Genomic DNA, 21,384 nt, shown 5'->3' with positions numbered 1-21,384 from the left:
GGCCAGACTGACGTTTTAATGACATCTGTTGCAGTCGTTAAAGGGCCAGCGCCAGGATCTATGTGCTCTACGTCTATGAGACTGTTGACAGTCCAAAGCGACACAAAGATACCACGACTTGGTTGTTAGGTTGCATGTCACACATTTTTATCTCATATTTATGGCTTTATTTTGAAATATTTTATGTTGTAATTTCATTATGTTGTAAAAATGTTGGCACTTGATCTCATCATTATGACTCTTATTTTGTAATCCCGACTTTTTATGAGAAAACATTAGGATTATTTTTCTTTTAGTGGCAGAAACGGGCTTCCATTGTTGACGTTAGGTGGTTAACGTCTTTTTACTGAGTGTTAAAAATGCTAAATTACGACTGAAAACATCTCCTTCACAGGTAAACAACTTAAAGTGGCCACAGTTTGACTCTGGAACAGATGATTTCTACTCCAGTGGTACCTTAGTTTGTTCTAAAAGGTTTGACAAAAACCCAATAATGTAGATCCATGGCCACAGTTTGACCCTGGAACAGATGATTTCTACTCCAGTGGTACCTTAGTTTGTTGTAAAAGGTTTGACAAAAACCCATTAATGTAGATCCATGGCCACAGTTTGACCCTGGAACAGATGATTTCTACTCCAGTGGTACCTTAGTTTGTTCTAAAAGGTTTGACAAAAACCTAATAATGTAGATCCATGGCCACAGTTTGACCCTGGAACAGATGATTTTTACTCCAGTGGTACCTTAGTTTGTTCTAAAAGGTTTGACAAAAACCCAAATATACGAAAACCCAATAATGTAGATCCATGGCCACAGTTTGACCCTGGAACAGATGATTTCTACTCCAGTGGTACCTTAGTTTGTTCCAAGAGGTTTGACAAAAACCCAAATATACAAAAACCCAATAATGTAGATCCATGGCCACAGTTTGACCCTGGAACAGATGATGGAACCTTAGTTTGTTCTAAAAGGTTTGCCAAAAACCCAAATATATATCTTTTTTTTTCATGTAGAGTACAAACGGAAGAGGTTCTAATTGGTGATGGAATTATCCAATTACTTTGGCCCCGTGACGGGTTATTTAGTCAATAAAAACTGCACGGACAGTGAGTTAGGAGGCTTGTTGGTCCTTAGCCGCTAACAGCAGCAGCTTGAAAAGGCATCAGAGTAAAAAAAGACACGGGATGTACTTTTGTACCGCGTGTCCCACTTGAGAAGACAGCCAGCGTCGGTACGCAGCAGACATCAAATATGTACGTTTGTTTGGTACAACATGAACCTTGAAAAAGTCTGCTTTTCAGCTCGTCTGAGTCAGGATGAAGAACTGCCAAAAAGATCCCGACTTAAGTGAAAAAGCAGCCGGCGAGACCCCGCCTGGACGCACGTACAGTATGGCGGAACATATTGACGGGAATAACAACTCCATGTTCCGTGCTCATCTTCCTAATGACCTGTGGCGGGCCTTGAAGAGACCGGGCGTACCTGGCCGGCCTTGCGAAGAAGCAAATGCAGGAAAAAAGGCGAGACAGAATGGCTGTATTGTTTTGTTCACACACCAGGCGAGACTCTTATGAAAGGCATCGGAAATGAAAGCTGGAGCTGCAGGAATGTGTGAGGAACGCCAGCAGACAGGCTCGTACTATGTGGAGGAAGCGTTGCCATATAAGGGCGTGTGCGCTTGTCCTAATATGGATATGTTCTCTTTTCCACGCTGGATCAGCACGCCGCTGAGCAGGAAGCAACACGGGGCCTCAGTGAAAGTGATGTCAGTCATCACAGCCTCAGGACTATCAGGGGGGTGGGGGGGGCATTCCATCCAAACACCGAAACCAACCATATGAAACTACTTCACAGGACAACGAGGCTGGCGTCTCTGCTGTTGCCATGGTGATGTCACGTACTGCTTTAGCTCTGGACCAGCCAGGACACCTTTTAGCCAACTTGGCTTAATATCAAGAAAACCATTGTTCAAGTTCCGCCCTTAATGAACACTTCATTCATTCATTCATTCATTTTCTACTGCTTTTTCCTTACGAGGGTCGCGGGGGTGCTGGAGCCTATCCCAGCTGTCTTCGGGCAAGAGGCGGGGTACACCCTGGACTGGTGGCCAGCCAATCACAGGGCACATATAGACAAACAACCATTCACACTCACATTCATACGTATGGACAATTTGGAGTCGCCAATTAACCTAGCATGTTTTTGGAATGTTGGAGGAAACCGGAGTACCCGGAGAAAACCCACGCATGCACGGGGAGAACATGCAAACTCCACACAGAGATGGCCGAGAGTGGAATTGAACCCTGATCTCCTAGCTGTGAGGTCTGCGCGCTAACCACTCGACCGCCGTGCCACCCTAAGGAACACTTATGAGCTTTTTTTTGTTGTTGATCAATGAAGTGAAGAAACAAGGCCACAGTTTGACCCTGGAACAGATGATTTCTACTCCAGTGGTCCCTTAGTTAATCATTTTCTCCACAGCTGTGTTTATTCTGTATATTTTTTGTTCAATCTCGTGATGTGTTAAGTGCGTCATTGGCTTCCAAAAAAACTAACGCTAACAGCTCACAGCCTGAGAGAAGGTGAGAGAGTGTGAAAGTAAGGCATACTTTCTGATAGGAGTCACGCAAAACACACGCTCCCCCCCCAACCCTCCCAGTCAAAGTGCTGACATGGGCACAAACAAGCATGGCGTCATGCTCGACGTCAAGTGCGAATGGCAACCTGGAGGTCACGTTCAGGGATCCCGGGCGGCGATGCCAGCGCCGTGACCTCATGGTGTGACATCACGAGCGCCTTCTAAAGTTAGTCAGCACCTGTGATGTTGACAGACAGATCTGGTCGGTGCGACTGACGACGGAGGCGGAAAGATCACGCCACTGCTGGTGATGTCATACACGACGCTAAAAAGGGTGTCTGTGTGTGTTCGCTAGCTCTTCTACTCACAGCCTCAATGTACGCTTTTATGAGGATTGATGAACATGGCTCCTGTTTCGCTGCTGCTGTAAGGCCTGGGAGGTGACCAGGCAAAATTATACTGCAGCAATTTGTTTTTGAGGTAAAAAATAGGATAAAAATTAAAAAATCAAAAATCAAAAATGCTAAAATATATAAACCTCTGAATGTCCTTTTTTGTAACTGTGGCTAAAAGTAGACAGAACATGAATGTCTAGGAAATAATATTCATTCATTTTCTACCGCTTTTCCTCACGAGGGTCGCAAGGGGTGCTGGAGCCTATCCCAGCTGTCTTCAGGCGAGAGGCGGGGTACCCGGAGAAAACCCACGCATGCACTGCGAGAAATTCCACACAGCGATGGCCAAGGGTGGAATTGAACCCTGGTCTCCTAGCTGTGAGGTCTGCGTGCTAACCACTCGACCACCGTACAGCCCGGAAATAATATTAATAAACGGAATATTTTCATAATTAACATAGAAAACAAACACAGAAAACCTCTTTCAATACAACGTTTACCATTATTAGAGCCCTCTAGACAGGAAATAACATCCCTACAATCACCTTTGCACTACTATTACCCAACATAGTAGATATAATCAGAAGGTATTTAAGAAATAAATAAGAATTGAGCTTGTGTGTGTTTCAATAAATGTTATTGTGCCTGTGAGATAAATAATGGCAATATGTGAGTACATTTATTTTGTTTTCCTAGTTAGCAATGTTGTGTCCGTACTATAGAGTATAATAAATTTATATATCATTGTATTATTATTGGGCAGCACGGGTTAGCGCGGGAGATCAGGGTTCAATTCCACCCTCCGCCATCTCTGTGTGGAGTTTGCATGTTCTCCCCGTGCATGCGTGGGTTTTCTCCGGGTACTCCGGTTTCCTCCCACATTCCAAAAACATGCTAGGTTAATTGGCAACTCCAAATTATCCATAGGTATGAATGTGAGTGTGAATGGTTGTTTGTCTATATGTGCCCTGTGATTGGCTGGCCACCAGTCCAGGGTGTACCCCGCCTCTTGCCCGAAGACAGCTGGGATAGGCTCCAGCACCCCCCGCGAAAATGAATGAATGTATTATTATTGTCCTAAAATGTCTTTCATTTAAAAATATTATTTGTATCAAGCCAGCCAGTGTCCCCGAATGCACCGTGCTGGATGTGAGCGCTTCCACTGTACGAGCAGAGAGTCCCACGCATGCGAGCCAAAGTGTGTCCGTATTAAAAGCGTGTTTCCATCCCAGCTACGGTTTCAGCTATATATTATATTATATTAGCAGAAGCTGGCAGGCGCACGGAGGAATGTTCCGCCGCCGCCATCAAAGCGCCAGCGCTGTGTAAACTCCCCTGCCAGAGAACCACATCTCAGAAATGATTAGACCTGCTTGTCCATATTTTTGGGTGCGTCTTTGAACTGGCGTGGGTGTAAACAACACCTGCACTAAAAAAGACAGGACAGTACTCCCCTCTAGGCCGCCCCATGTGATACTCGTTGCTAGGCGGACTTTGTGATGGTCAAAATAGCAATGGTTAGGGACACAGCAGGGAAAGGACAAGGAGACGGGGGTCACATGACGCATGGTGCTACTACTCTTGGGTCATTGGAGAAGCAGGAACATGATTCAATTCACTCCAACACCACTAAAACACGCAAAAACATGAATAACAATAATAATGCTGGAGTGTACAGCTCAGGGGTCACAGGAAAATCATCTGTTCCAGGGTCAAACTGTGGCCATCATAAAGTGTACAGGGAAAGTTTTGGGTAGCATGGTCATACAAGTTCAGATAAGTAAGAAAAATGTAAAAAAAAACATTGATTTCGATAACAAGTGACACAGAGTCTTACTTAGGAGAAATAATCTGTTCCAGGGTCAAACTGTGGCCATCCTTAACTACTGTACAGGCGACGCTTAAATAGCAGCATTTCAACTGAAAAATGCAAACATAAATCCGGTGCAGGTGTGCCTAATGTAGTGACCGGTGAGTCTATACTGAAATGCATTATGGGAAGACGGCTCCTTAATGATAGCTGGCATCAATGGAAACTTTCCTGAAGCTTTGAGAATGGAAAGTAATAACAAGCGGGGGCTGGGGTGGGGGTGTCCTGAATGATTGGTTCAGGTTTTAACAATAGCGGGGAGTCGGGTTGGGGGGTGTGGGGGGGTTGGTGGGCAGATGGATTCTCAAGATGGAAACAGTGTCTATTTAAAGACTCGCCGGCTGGGAGAAAAAAAAATGTCCAGACTGGAAACATGCAGCCATTTTTTTTTTTTTTTTTTTTTTGACAGGCACCAAATAGCTGCGTTTTGAATTACGGGGCCTTAATGGGCCGCGATATAATATACAGAGCGTCTGATTCCGCTGGGGCATACTTGGAAGGTCGGTTGCATTTTTGGGTGCAAGGCTTTCTCATTAATCATTTAGCCGCGCACTTTTAAGAGCTGGGCTTGTGATAACAAGGGAGGCCGTATCGCTTACGCCGGCGCTGTGGACAAAGCGCTAATAAAAACCACGCTCACAGGTGGAAACCAGCAATAGACGGAAGGCACGGCAACATGGACGCACGACAGGGGGGGGGCTAACAGAGAGTGGAAAGTGTTTAGACTGCAAGACGCGGGATGACCATTTTGGCCTCTTTCAACAAACATCTCAGCTGCGGACGCTGCGGCACCACACACATGGACGCCAGCAGTCTCCATGTGTGTCTCCGTCCACGTCGTGTGCGTCCCGGATGGACTCGCGTCTGCTCCACTGACCTTTCCGTTGTTAGGTCAGCGAGGTTTCTAATCTTAGACTCCTTGTTGCACGGCGGCTACTTCCTGTACTGGACCTCACACCACTCAACTATTCACGGCTGGCGGTGGTGACCATCACTTTGTCTCGGCATCTAACCGTGCACGGACAAATCACATCTGTGACCCCCCCCCCCCCCACAGCAAGCTTTCTAAATATAGCAGCAGGTCTTCCCCGCACACGACGCCGACGGAACACATCCAAAAACAAGGAAACCTCCGAGGCCTGACACAAAGTCCAACTTCCCCACCAGGACACAAGAGAAGAGAAACGCTATTACATAATGGGGGGGGGGGGGGGGGGGGGTCACATGATTAAAACAAGATTCATGTGACAAGATTTGTAGTACGAAAACAATCACACGCGTGTCTGTCCTCATGTCTGGCCTGCAAACGGGCACGTTTACTCTTAGCACCTTGGCACCCTTTTGTCAGTCATACAGTATCATTGTCTCCAGGGGTGGAGGCGGGGCCACTAGCATACACACTGAGTGCAGGATGCAGAAGAGTGTACCGGAGAAATGAAATTAGTAGCATTCAGGATACTGTATGGAAGCTCCTACATATTAATGTACTTATTGTATTACCAGCATACTGTATGGAGGTTACTACCTATTCATGTACTCATTGTATTACCAGCATACTGTATGGAGGTTACTACCTATTCATGTACTTATCGTATTACCAGCATACTGTATGGAGGTTACTACCTATTAATGTACTCCTCGTATTACCAGCATACTGTATGGAAGTTACTACCTATTCATGTACTCCTCGTATTGCCAGCATACTGTATGGAAGTTACTACCTATTCATGTACTCATCGTATTACCAGCATACTGTATGGAGGTTACTACCTATTAATGTACTCATATTATTACCAGCATACTGTATGGAGGTTACTACCTATTCATGTACTCATCGTATTACCAGCATACTGTATGGAGGTTACTACCTATTCATGTACTCCTCGTATTGCCAGCATACTGTATGCATACTGTATGGAGGTTACTATCTCCTCATCCTGCAGGAGGGGGCTGTTTATTGCTGCTACAAATGAGGATGGCGGAACCTTGGAGGAGGTCTGCGGCCCGACTACTTGAACACATTTTGATCCTCGCCACATTCTGAGCTGGGACCAGCCAGGTGCGGCGGACGCTTTGAGCATATTTCCAGCAGCACCATTTCAAAGCCATTTCTTTGGCCCTTGGCAGCTCTAGCGGCCATCACACAAATTTGCTCAGCTTTGCGGCACGGCGATGCTGACCACATCCTAACATGTAGCCATCGCCGATTGAATTAAAACTCTTGCGGCCAACACAAGAGGAGAGCGTAAATGTAAACATGTACTCCTTTGAGGAAGGCAGCCGCTTCCCCAGTAAAGGCCAAGTCGCCGCCCCCCCCAGCCCCCGCGCCCTATTAGGCTGGCACACGACTGCATAGCTGCACTAATTAGCTTCCTGTAAAAGCCTTGGATGAAAACACGGCCTTTAATCACTCGCCGCTGCTTTTGTCTCAATGGCTGCCAAAGTAAATGTTGCCTCAAGCCCAAAGAGAGAGAGACTGAATGTGAGCGACTGAATCTGCCTTTTTTTGAGGGGTGGTGGGGGGGGGGGTGTTTGCTTGGCCGTGCAGGTGTTTTCATGTTGTGAAGACTTCACCTGAACATTCCTCAAATGTCCACTTTCATGTTCATGCACAGGTTCTTCTTCAGGATTCTTGTGTGTTGTGTGCACGTTGTACCTGCAGCACAGCCAAATTCTCCCCGGCTTCTCTAAACATGTCAATCAAGCTGCTTTGACCCACACAGGAAGTTAGACGCAACGCTGCAGAGCTGGGAAGTCTTATTATGGGACAAATCTGAGGTTGAGGTGTTTAGGCTTCCAAGGTCCAGTGTTGCTCTGGAAGCCGTCATGAAGTCCTCGTACGGTGTTCTCACGGCTACAAAAAGCATTTCTTCTTTGGCTGCACGGTGGCGTGGCTTTCTGTTAAAGTCCCGCGTTCCTGGGTGTACCGCAACCTGTCAGTTTCTGAAGTCCTACATGTCAATCATGTTAGAGATTTCTTCGACAGGGGCATCTATGGTCAAGTCCCGCCTTCATACGCGGGCAGACTGTATGGCAATTGAACAGATGCTGCAGTCATTGTTCAGTCTATATGTCAATCATGTTTGATATTTTTTTCTCGACTGATCCGCCATCATTGTTCAGTCTATATGTCAATCATATTAGATATTTCCAGGACAAAAGATATTTTGTTTCTTACTGTTTCCTACACAATCTGACTGTCTGGTGATTGGACAGATTCTCAGTCATTGTTCGGTCTACATGTCAATCATGCTTGATATTTCATGGACAAAGACATTTTGGTTCTTACTGTTTGCTGTACAATCTGACAGTATGGCAATCGGACAGATCCTCCATCATTGTTCAGTCTATATGTCAATCATGTTTGATATTTTTTCTTGACAGATCCTCCATCATTGTTCAGTCTATATGTCAATCATGTTAGATATTTCCAGGACAAAAACTTGTTGCCATTGGACAGATTGTCATTCATTTTTCATGCAGTCATTGGGTAGTCTACTTGTCAATCATGTTAGATATTTCCAGGACAAAAGATATTTTGTTTGTTACTGTTTCCTACACAATCTGACTGTCTGGCGATTGGACAGATTCTCAGTCATTGTTCGGTCTACATGTCAATCACGCTTGATAGTTCATGGACAAAGACATTTTGGTTCTTACTGTTTGCCGTACAATCTGAGTGTATTGTGATTGGACAGATTCTCAGTTTGTGCGGTCATTCAAATCATATTTGATATTTCCTGGACAAAGCCACGAGGCTTCCTGCACAATCGGACTGACTGTATGGGAATTGGACAGATTGACAGTCATTGTTCGGTCTACATGTCAGACTTTTTTTTTTTATTGACCGTATCGCTGTTGATCTGAGTCTCAGTCATTGGTTGGTGTATATGTCTGTCAATATGCTAGAGCATTTTGACATTTTAAACTTAATTTTATTCATTTATTTATTTCAAGAACATATTTTTTGGTATTTGTAATACTAAATGAAACAGCGCTGTGGCTTATGGCAGCAGCCGGGCTGGTGTTCCCATGTGTTCTAATTGTTTCCAGATATTTTTTTGCACACTGGCTAAAAGGACCCCTCCCTGTCTGGGTCTTTCCCCATGTGAGTGTTAGCTGCAAGGTCAAACACCAGCTCGTGTTAGTCCGTCCATCCGTCCGTGCGTCAGCTAGCTGGCAGGTCACGGCGGGTCGTTTTGTTACTCGACGCTTTTGCACGGATCTGCGAAATGTAGCTCGCGCGCTGACAAGTTGAAATCAGCCAATTTTGGGGGGATTTATGACTGATTGTGATGAAGAATTGTGCCTAGGCTAATAAAGAGCGTACCTGGCAGAGAGGTAGTCAATGAAGAAACGCACCTTAAGTGTGGCGCTAATGAACCACCGTATAAAAATGTATTTTTTTTGGTGTCAGCTGCAGACTTGGCAGAGGGAAAAATAGAACGTTCCCATCTTCGCGGCTTTTCACAACGACATGCAATTATTCCCCCTGCTGAGACAGAGCGGGGGTGAAGGTGGATTCCTCACCGAGGTGAGGAGGAAGTGATGACGCAGGAAGGAGTCATCGCTCAGCTCGCTGTCAAAACTTTCACACGCTCCTCGTAGGGACCACGACACGAGTTAATAACGTTGCATGCTAAACTGTGATAGGCGAGGCAAAATGTCCGACTACGTCTTGTACAACTAAAGTTGGCCTGAAGTGTAAACATGAAAAGGAAAAATAAGTAAACTATATCTGAATATGTTTTTAACAAAATAGCTATCTGATCTCGATAACTACTAGTTGGCTTGTTAATGCTAAAGCTGCCCGATGTATCTTGACAATTAAATCTAAATATTCTTAGCTAGTTAACCAGACATACGTAGCTATCATTTTGCTAAGCTATGCTACCTAAATGCAAAATTTGAAAATGATCTACAATAAACTTTATTTAAAATGTAGCACTGTTTGCTAGTAAACTCCTAGCCTAGCACAGTATAATGTTGTTACTGAAGTAAATAGCACTATTACTCGCTTGTTAACCACCTTGGTTAGCCTCATTAATTCATTGCAGAAAGTCTGGAACGGATGTTAAGCAAATACATTTTTACAAGAAATAGAAGAAATCGGGTCAATCATGTAAATTAAATTCATCCATTTCATTTTTTTAGTTTTCCAATTATACTTTTACCAGGAGAAAACATTAAGAACACAGTTGCTGTTAACCAAAAAACATGCTAACCGGGGCAGACACTAACCAAGGTCCCCCTGCAAACTTCTACGCTAGCTAGCAAACTGCAGAATCTGAAAACATTTGACTACTTCCAGAAATAGACTTCATTTAAAGTGTAAATTGGTTGATTAAATGTGAACATTTAAAGCAATAGCCGGGAATAATTACTGAGTTGTACGGTCATCACAGCACCAAAACGTCTGCTTGAGAGCTTTAGCGTGCAAGCAAAGGACAGATGCTAATGCTAACGCTGACTATGACATGATATATTCGATTCCCAAGCATCAAAATGTCAGTCGCACATCATCAGTTGACGCCCAATGGCTTCCTAGCTAGCTTCCCTGTTAGCTTATGAATCCATCAGCGGCTAAGGAGGAAGGAAGGAAGTCAAAATTTTTGCCCTTGCAGATTGCAGATGTCTCCAATTTTTTTGGGAACTTTACGGTAGAAAAAAGACGGAATCTTCCCGAGGGAATCGGGAGGGTCGACAGGTATGCGTTAGCACCACATTGGAAGCTGCCATTTTAGCTGCAGCGGTGTAAGGGCCAGACTGTGCCAAAAGACATTCATCAGTCACTCCTCATTCGTCTAAGTCCAGTCCCTTGTGTCTTAAAGCGGCGCAGCCATTTTCGGCGGGCTGGTTCACAGTACAATTATTGAAACAGCCGTTACGTAACGCGGAGGTGTTGTGTGACACCGTGTGAATATGAAGCCTTGTCCCACTGAGGACAGCCTTTAACGGGGGCGCCGTCGACCGCTAGGTGTTCCGTCAAAATCTCCAGAGGCCACATTCTCACACATTTTTTTTATATTCCTTCTAAAACACTTCAGTCAAATATTCCACAAGTCCCCTAACTGTTTTTCCATACCGATACGGTCTCTTTACAACCTCACCCCCATTAGCTAGCTTTGTGTTTCATGAAGACGGTGGCGTTGTTTGTACCAAACAGGCTAATTATGCTACAAATCTTACCATCGACGTCATTTGATTATTATAGAACTCCACAAGGAAAAAGAAAAGTTTTGCTAGCTACCAAACACAGCGGCGCAATTGCTCCAATTGGACTTCCTGGTTTGCCCGGGGCTTGTTGCTAGGTAGAATTCGAAAAGCATTGCTCATGCTCAGGTACAATAAGTAGATCCATCCATTTTCTATGGCGCTTAACCTCACTAGGGTCGGGTATGCTGGAGCCTATCCCAGCTGTGTTTGGACAAGAGGCGGGGTACACCCTGGACTGTACAATAAGGAGATAATAATAATAATAATAGTCATCATCATCATAATGGAAGTAGCTACTGTTATGGCTGTACTGGAACTAAAAGTCAACTCTAAAACCACCTCGGAAAGTCACTTCCTGTCCACACGTCTGGAAGACACACAAGCATGGGTCTTAGTTGTATCTTAAAAGGCTTATTTTGTCTGATGATATCTACTCTATTGGGTAATTGCAGTGCAAAGGTGACTATAGGGGTGTTATTTTATGTCAAGAGAGCGCTAATAATGGTAAAAACGGTATTTAGAAAATCAAACAGGTGTTCTATGCTCTAACTATGAAAATATTGCATTCCTTATTGTTAGAAAGCCCATAATTTACATTGCATTGTATGTTCAGCTTAGAGTGCAGTGTTAGTTCTCAGGCAGTATTCAAGATTACATTCTGTTACTTAGTATACAGAAAACGCATTGATATTAATTTCATAAACATTGTGACTGTTAGAAAGCCCATAATTTACATTGCATTGTATGTTCGGCTTAGAGTGCCGTTTGTCCTACGGTGTTCAGTGGTCAGTAAACGCACCACAGTGCGGGGACGTTTTTTCGGTTGAACAATATATAGATCTCTGAGCCTTATTGTGCCTCATACATCATATCACCAGGTTGATGCTGTGCGTGAATGCATAAAGGTGAGTTTTTTTGGCTTATTGTGGGAGCTGTGGAGTAGTTTGGGCACCCTTTTCACAAAGTTAGGCTCCCTTTTCATCGGTGCTAATATCAGTATTTAAGCTAACTATGACTAATGGTTATTCTAGTGAGTGTCATGTTTGCTTGGTTTCTTTGTTGAATTTCTGTGTGTAGCGTGCCTTTAGCTCATCATACAGGAAAGATACACATCTAAAAGTCCCAAAAAAGCTTGTTTTTGCAACTTTACATCAAAGTAGTGATTCAGTTGCTAATCTAACAATGATTCCATCCATTATTGCAAATACCAAAACCTAGGAGGGAATTCTGACCCAAATTTTCAAACCACCGACATACATTTTTTGTGCGACATTAAGAGGCATGTTTTTCCCCCCAAAACTGTGTCAGAATTTTCATCCGTTACTGTTTAGCGGGCATGACGCCGCCTGCCCCGCAGGCATCCATCTTTGCTTGTGTTACTGGATATGTTTTGACGGTAACTCCACTTTGCACGCCGACTTTGATTTGCATTAAAACAACTCTGCTGAAAAAAGGCCGCTCTTGTCTACGCCGGCCGGCCGACCGAGTTGCGGTGGACTCGTATTCTGGTCTTCTCACGGTAAGCAGGTATGTTTGCTTTAATGTGCCTGGCAGGGCGGCCATTCAGCGCTCCGAACTCGCCGTGTTTATGCAGGTGCAGGACGTTCAGGAGAGCTTTTTTTTTTTTCCTCTCTAGAGCGGCCCTATTGGAAAAGGGGACGCCTTTATGTGGCGTTTACTGGGACGGGCCCATAGAAGGCATTTCCTCAGGTTACTGGAAATGGAGCAGTAAAGGGTTAGAAGCATGTCACGCCAGGGGGAGAAATATTTTAGTGTCAGGAACGAAATGGGCCCTCGCACCGGATTGGACATCGCTTAGCACAATTTCTGAACATTTATGTTGACTTTGTGCAGAGCTGTGGCTTGTTTTTCTTTATTTTTTCATGCCATGATCGTTCAGAACCAAGAATGAAGACAGCTAGTGCAACATGAATGGAGTGAGGTTCCCAGGCTGTAAAAGTTAGCACATGGATTTGTGTGTTTGGTCTTTTTGGCCAATCAAGTAGACTAGAAATTATTTTTATTTATTATGTCAACACCTCACTTGTGCAGAAGTTAGCTTGGAGCCTCAGGCTTAGCTTTTTGACAGTTTGAAGCAGGGGTCTCAAACACGCGGCCCGCAGGACACTAGTTTGAGGCCCCCGCCTTGATATGAAAGTTTAATGTTAGTGCGGCCCGCGCAAGTTTGATATGGATGCTGTATGGTATCATGTACCCAGAAAAAATTATTACGTTTGATTAATGTTCATGTTAAAGGTTAAATAACTGTTAATAGTTATCCTCCCTATCCGTGTGGAAGTGGTAAGTTTTGGGCTTTTTAAGTTTAAAGGAAATAACTCGGAGGCTACCGTTTAGGTCGCTAGCTCTCTAGTTTGCGAGTTAGCATGTGTCTCAAGACCCTGCAGTTGCGCAATATGTTGTAAATAAAAAGAGTATAAATGTGACTATAGTCGTGTTTTGTCATGTCTACAGGGCTCTAATAATGCTTTGTTCATTTTAATCTGAAAAAAATAATTTGTCTACCAACCAACTATATGTGGTTTCTTAAGTTTTTATTATTTGTTGTTTTATTATTATTATACTTATTTATTACTGATTGATTGATTTTCTTTATTCTTGATTTGTTTATTTATTTTTCATCTTATTTTGTGCAGAAAAATACAAATTAATATATTTGAGAACAGTGGAATGTTTTATCAGAGCTTTTATTGTAGAAAATCGTAACCAAAGCACTGAAAAAGTTTGTATATTTTTCTGTTTTTAATAAATGCGTTTTTTTTTTTTGATGCAGCCCAGTCTCACCCAGACCCTAGCTCCAGTGGCCCCCAAGTAAATTGAGTTTGAGACCCCTGGTTTGAAGTGTCTCTAAAAACGTCCACAAACACATTGAAAAGTTCTTTGTGTTGGGGTGATGCGATGATGTCACGACACCAAACAACAGGCGTCACCTCTCACCTAAATAGGCAGCCCTTGGCTACATTTAGCTAAACATGGATGAGAGCCATGAATATTCTGGAAATGTACAAGAGGAGGCAAGGTCAGCAAGATAATCAACTACGCATCCATATTGGAATAATTCAGGCCCACACAGAGGCCGACTAGCGTGTTTGTCCGGTCAGCACAGAGGGCGTTAGCAAGCTTTATGAAATGTGGCTAATTGCAGGTCACCGCTGGAGATAAGCCGATTTACTCGAAACGACGCGAGTCCAGAAACACAAAACAACAAAGTGTCCAACCTTTTTTTTTTCTGGAACCAATCAAGCCTGATTGCTTGTTCAAACATCACAACAACACATTCACTGTGGTCCAAAAAGCATGTCAGCGTCCATATAAACAAGCTGCGCGGGGCCCGGGATGTACACAGCGCTCAAAACCCGACGGCTTCTTATGTACGCGCCACTTTAAAAGCTTGTCAACTTTGGCTGCGGTGCCAAATGAGGCCGCGCTCAATGAGCCACACTGTTGCTGCGTGGACGCAAACACAGATGCGCGCTTGAGCACGCCTTTCAAAAACGTCGGTGAGCGCACACATACATGTGCCGTGAACTGGGTTGAGAAATTTGAAAGAAAACAAACAGGATTCCTGAGCGGTGCGCTGTGGCGTGAGGCCGCTGGACGCCGACACAAAGAGGGGCCTGTTCGGCGGGCGTACACGAGCATTCCAGCTAACAGAACAGGCTCTGGGACGCTGTTGACCTAAGCTACTTTAGAATGTTTGTGCAATAGGTTTTCGACCGCTTGATTAAAAATATCGTTTGATGCCCGAGTGCCCGTGCCCCGAGCCAGGGGGCAGTTCAGACCGGTCTGAGCCGAGCGACACGAACAACATGGCCTCTCATCAATGTGGAAAAGTCAGCCACAGTCAAACTATTGAGGCTGATGTCTGTTGCTTGCTTTTTTTTTTTTTTTTAATTATATAACACAAGCGCCAGTCAAAGAGCAAATGTCACATCACACAATCTGCCAACAGTTCCAGCATGGAAACATCAGTCAGTCAATGCCACGTTTGAGCCCAGACACTTCTTAAACGGACGATCACGCAGATGATCATGATTCCCAACTTCCATTTCTCGATGCTTGAGAAAATTCCCAAAACATTTCCTCTTCAATTACGGTGACGGTTACAGTCTGTCGGGATAACTTGAAACCTTCAACCTGCCACAGTCCATTACCGTTGCCTTGACGTTCCTATGCCTGCAGACTCATTTAAGACCTGTTCCACGGTACTATCCGTTATAAAAGCTCCCCATTGGTCAGTATACTATACTTTATCACATACTACAATATTAATTGACCCTGTACCCTAGAAACCGCCCATGAATGATACGGGAAAAGGCCAAAATGATACTGTGTCAAAGCCCAGGGCGGTGATACTGATAAAATATAGAGTTTAACCATGTCCAGTGTCCCGTAGCTGTCCACTCAGAGCACGCTGCCCGTGAAACAACCAATCAGAGAACAGCGCACGAGTGCTTAGTGCCTAGTGCTTCTCCAGTCACCAAAAAACCCAAACTTGATTAATGGAACTTTAATTGTCAGACATTGATAAGATAAGACTGTTGATGAAATATTATTTTTGAAATATTTTTGCAATTATTGTGTTTACACTGTTTAGATATAATACATGTAATAAACTGAACATTTTCTGGAAACAAAATTTGATTTTGATTAAATAGTACGTGATAATAAGCTCATGATTAAATAGTATGTGATAATAAGATCATCACATGGTTTGTCTGGTATCAGGCCCAGTATCATGCCCCCGCGTGCTAGTATCAGCTGATACTGACACTTGGGGGCATGATACCTGACCTGATACCAGACAAACCATGTGATAACCTATAAATACTGACCATTGGATTTATGTATTTCATGTCCATGGGCTCTAACAATGTTAAAATCCGTATTTATAAAGTCCTAAACAGGTTTTCTATGCTTTAATTACAAACAAATTCAATTTATTAATGTTGAACCCCCACTTATCGTGGTAAGATCAGGAAGCGCCATAAGCGAGAAGAGATACATATATATGTAAGTGGCACCTGATGATACCTCGCGGGACTGCTCAAACAATTCATTCATTCATTCATTTTCTACCGCTTTTCCTCACAAGGGTCACGGGGGGGTGCTGGAGCCTATCCCAGCTGTCTTTGGGCGAGAGGCGGGGTACACCCCGGACTGGTGGCCAGCCAATCACAGGGCACATATAGACAAACAACCATTCACACTCACATTCATATCTATGGACAATTTGGAGTCACCAATTAACCTAGCATGTTTTTGGAATGTGGGAGGAAACCGGAGTACCCGGAGAAAACCCACGCATGCACGGGGAGAACATGCAAACTCCACACAGAGATAGGCGAGGGTGGAATTGAACTCGGGTCTCATAGCTGTGAGGTCTGCGCGCTAACCACATGACCGCCGTGCCGCCCTGCTCAAACAATAAAGTAAAAAAATGTGACTTATAGTTGAGGAAAATAGGGTAGAAGAGTTGAACCACGGGCCTACGGGTTAACAACATGACCGATCTACCTCTTGTTGTGGATCAGCTTATGCTATGCGGCCTGTGTCGACGCACATACTATGACTGACAGAAGATGTAAAAACACAACCAACGTCTTCATGTGGACCAGACGAGCCAGTTGGAGCCGGTGATGCACCGTCAGTCGAGCAGGCAATGTACCTTTTTCCCACTGCAGACAAAAACCAGATGTTGGCGGGCGTTTGTGGCTTTTCGTCCGGTGGGAAAGGTTTCTCGACGGAGACAAATGTACAAAGAATCAGACATAGAATAACACTTTAAACAGCACATTCGCATTCCTCTGCCAAGGCCAGTGTGAGCAAAAGAAAAAGTGTTTTCCTCCAGAAATCTAGCACAGTAAAAGTTGGCCTGCGTGGCGTTTTAGGAGCAAAACATCCGATGTGGAAAAATAACAATATAATAAGAGTTGCCTTGGCCTTGGTTACACCATTTTGCTGACTTTCAACATGGGCCAAGTTGTAGCAGACACATCCAAGAATGTGGTATTATGCCATAGCAAACCATTACGTCCCAAATAAACACACGGGAGAATGGCTGTGCAGGTGCCAGTCAGGAATGTTCAAACTGTGTCAACGTGTGTGTTTGATAAACAAGGGCATGTGTGCCTGGCAAATAGGAACAGGATAAATTAAGGCCACCATAAAAAGAAGTCTATATGAAGATCTTTTCAGAAAATCTTTGATGCGGTGGACGTTTTATAGCTTCGAGGGTCACATCGAACTGGAAGCACAAACGACGGAGACTATTTTTTGTTGTACCTGACTGGAAATGACAAAATAATAACCCCAAGAAACAGTAATGTTGACCCAAACACAGTACAGTTAAAAAGCTTTAAAACCAAATAACGCTGAGGTTGCACAAAGTGGAATTTGTGGGAATTAAACCCAAAGAGGTTCCCCTGTACATCTTTCATAATCACTGAAGTCAATGAGTTCAATCATAATTATTAAATCTAATTATTTAATGAGGTTTTATTATTAAATTCATTGAAACACTACTGCAATATTTTTTACATACTAAATGCTGTTTTCAGCTGCACGGCGATCGAGTGGTTAGCGCGCAGACCTCACAGCCAGGAGACCCGAGTTCAATTCCACCCTAGGCTATCTCTGTGTGGAGTTTGCATGTTCTTTCCTGGGTTTTCTCCGGGTACTCCGGTTTCCTCCCACATTCCATAAACATGCTAGGTTAATTAGCGACTCCAAATTGTCCATAGGTATGAATGTGAGTGTGAATGGTTGTTTGTCTATATGTGCCCTGTGATTGGCTGGCGACCAGTCCAGGGTGTACCCCGCCTCTCGCCCGAAGACAGCTGGGATAGGCTCCAGCACCCCCGCGACCCTCGTGAGGAAAAAGCGGTAGAAAATGAATGAATGAATGAATGCTGTTTTCAGTTGCACGGCGATCGAGTGGTTAGCGCGCAGACCTCACAGCCAGGAGACCCGAGTTCAATTCCACCCTAGGCTATCTCTGTGTGGAGTTTGCATGTTCTTTCCTGGGTTTTCTCCGGGTACTCCGGTTTCCTCCCACATTCCATAAACATGCTAGGTTAATTAGCGACTCCAAATTGTCCATAGGTATGAATGTGAGTGTGAATGGTTGTTTGTCTATATGTGCCCTGTGATTGGCTGGCCACCAGTCCAGCGTGTATCCTGCCTATCGCCCGAAGACAGCTGGGATGAAAACATTGGCAATTGAAAATTAAAGCCTTGAACGCGCGCTTCCTTAGGCTTGTTTTTGATATAAACCAAAGACAAACGGTGATTGAGTGGACTGGATTGGCTGACTAAAATAATAATGTGTTTATAGATCTACAGAGTCTGCCATCCCAAACCCTGCTGCATCCTCACTACTGTAAGGAAAACTCCAGACGGCGAAATGGAAAACTGTCGTCTGAGGTTCCCACTGGTGTGAAAACATGACGAACATCTCACGATGCTGTGAGTAAATCCCTCTTCCTTCCCGCCTTCACCCCTTCGTGATGGACCTTCCTGTCTCCCTCTGCACGTCACACCTCGCCATATATCACCCGTCTGTGTCGGTGTTTGCATCTTCGCCACCTCTGCCCCACCCCTCTTAACCTTTGACATAGAGGGTCCGCCTTGACCCGTCCCAACACAATGCTTCTGTTAGCTTTGTCCGCCTCTGACGTCAATTCACTCCGGGCGCCCTGCTGCGGCAGAAAGCCAAGTCAAAGATCCTCTATGTGACAGGAACTCTGCTATGTATTCTGCTCTTTATCAGGACCTACATACCTCCATACTATGCTCTTTTTCTTATTTGCTCCAAAGTTTTGGGCCGGTCTAATGGAATTCAGGGCTGAATTTGGTCCACAGGCCACCAGTTGAATAAGCCTGCCCTAAACCCGAGCCTCAAGACCTAAAACCTAAACTCTAATCCCTTAACTCTCCACCTCCCAAACCCCGACCCCAAGCACCTAATCCCAGAATCCCCAAAGTCCCAACCACATGAAAGTCCACCAACATTCAGAGTTGGTCGGGGGCCACCTTATCTTGAGGTGTTTGCGTCCACCTCAGCCTCATCGTTAGATACTTCCACCGGTCTGGGTGGCCTGGAGGGGGTTTCTCCGAGTTGGGAAGGGATCTAATCTCAGTTCCTCCATAATCTCCTTAAATCCCATGCTTCCTGCTTGCCCCTCAAAGTTGAAACCTTTCGTGTAAGGCCTGATCTCCAAGCTCAGACTTTTCAGCTCGCCCTGATTTGCGTTAACAGTTTCCACACGCCTGCAGACATTCCTTACGGCCCGTGAGGCCGCTGATTTATCTGCAACAAAAAAAAACAAAAAAAAAATGGAAATGCCATCTCAGTTTGCCGTCCTTTACCACAGCCCTTATATGTTTGCTCGCAGGAACGTAACCAGGGGAAGCAATGCGAGGAGACAAACTCCAGCGACCTTGCGTGACGCTACTGATGTCATAACCTCCGTAACCGCCTCACAGCTGGTGGGAATGCAGAACCAAGCATGGAGGCCCGGGCGGTCTCAAAGGTGGCCGTGTTGTTCCGCCGCAAAGGATGTGGTCACTGGTTAGACCACACACACGCACACAGACATGCAGGTACACACACACATACACACACACATACACAAGCAAGACCTCACCAAATTGTTATTGTGTTAAATCGCTGCAAGGATTGACACAACACTGCGGTGCATCTTGGAAGCGGAGGAGTTAGCAATCTGCTGGCTATTTGACCGCTCGGTTATGCTGTCATACATAATGGAACCATGGCTGGATTCTGGATCGGAGTTTTGGGAGGTTACTGATGCAGGATCAATAAGATAACCACCCAGATAACTATTATTGGGGCTGTATGTAGATGGCCAGAGGGTAAAAATGGAAATAAACGGGCCTAAATTAAGCATGTTCAGGCATAACATTGCTGAGGTAAAATACAATAACACATTGTAAGAATGAGCGTATCAGCGTAGTGTTGTACACTGGCCACTAGGTGTCAGTAATTGTTCAGCAATACATGCTGTCCAGAAAAAAAACAACAGGCTGCTAATGTGTGATTCTATGTTATTTGTACTGTATTTATTTAACTTCCTAGCATGTGTGAACAAAAAGTATATCAAAGTGGTCCTTATATACTTTATATTTCACTCTGTGGCTAAAATCTGGACACCGCCGGTGTCAGCAATATCTTGCCAATGTCCGTATGAATAATCAACAAGTGTACCCAGGTGTGCTCACTGGCCAATTGCAACTTTAAACACGCCGTCATCCATTGCTTAACTGCATACCGAGCGACTTCCTCATCAGGTGAAAAACATCAATATTTACCCCCAAACAAGACCAAGAGAAGCCTGCAAAGCTGAAAGACGGGCAAACAACAAGTCGAGCGCCAGTCGAGCGCCAGTCACCGCCACTGCGTGCCAGCTGTAGCTCATCTTTATTTATGACAAATATTTCTCTCCTCCTCCGGAGAGCCAAAGTACATGACATGCGGAGACTTATTTTTTTTTAAACAGCATTCCTCCCGCTCGCTGCGCTGGCAGGGTCGTTAGGCGGACGCCACAAGTAAAGCTGACATTCCTGGGATGCTGGGAGGACTTCTGAGGATGCAGCTAGGTACCAATAACTTACACCGCGTTCCACTTTCCACTGTTGATTCTCTTCTTTTCAACTTGCTCAACACACGCTAAAGTCTCGGGGAGGCTAGTTTCTGCAGGGTGTCATTAATAAAATGTAAAAATAGCACGGACATCTGGACTTGTAATAGTGTAGTTGGCACGCCACACCGCGGAAAGGAACGCTGTAGAAACCATTAGAACACGTCACAGTGTGACAATGAATGAAGTTATAAATGATGTGTGTGCAAAGTGGGCAGGCTGGAATATGACGCCACTTATCGTGGATCATGTGGGGAAAGTTATTCAGGAGATGAAAGAAAATGAGGGGTGATTTTACGGCATGGGTGGTGTCGGGACAGCTCATGAAAATGAGGTTTAAAAACATTGCATTTTGGGGTATGTGTATGTTACACAACCTAACCACTAAGCAACTACTGCCCCCTGCTGGGAGCAATAACCACCCACTCCAGAGGAAGAATCAAGAGGCCATTTAATTGAAAAAAAATGCTATTTTGGGGAAATTATAAATATATAGTATATATATCACCCAAAATAGCATTTTTATATACATATATATAAATATATATTTCCTCAAAATAGCATTTTTATTGTATTTTATGATGTATTTATGATGATGTATTATTAATGTATTTTATTATAGCATTTTATTATTGAAATGCTATTTT

At 44.3% G+C, this 21,384-nt stretch overlaps 1 long non-coding RNA gene across 2 annotated transcripts; it reads left to right on the top strand.

Moving 5' to 3' along the window:
* Positions 1–11,846: 11,846 nt before the first annotated feature.
* On the top strand, positions 11,847–21,174 carry LOC131107470 (uncharacterized). 2 transcript variants are annotated; one of them, XR_013630370.1, is made up of 4 exons: positions 11,847–11,962; positions 18,412–18,542; positions 19,472–19,679; positions 20,624–21,174. It is a non-coding gene; the product is annotated as an uncharacterized LOC131107470 (long non-coding RNA). The 2 variants fall into 2 exon arrangements; XR_009120263.2 differs by lacking the exon at positions 20,624–21,174 and having other exon boundaries at positions 19,472–20,103.
* The last annotated feature ends 210 nt before the right edge of the window (positions 21,175–21,384 follow it).

This window comes from Doryrhamphus excisus, linkage group LG19 (genome assembly GCF_037039965.1).
Source record: "Doryrhamphus excisus strain RoL-2023G ecotype Guam linkage group LG19, RoL_Dexc_Guam_v1.1, whole genome shotgun sequence".
NCBI classification, from domain to species: Eukaryota; Metazoa; Chordata; class Actinopteri; order Syngnathiformes; family Syngnathidae; genus Doryrhamphus; species Doryrhamphus excisus.
This window is presented reverse-complemented; position numbering and strand designations above follow the sequence as displayed.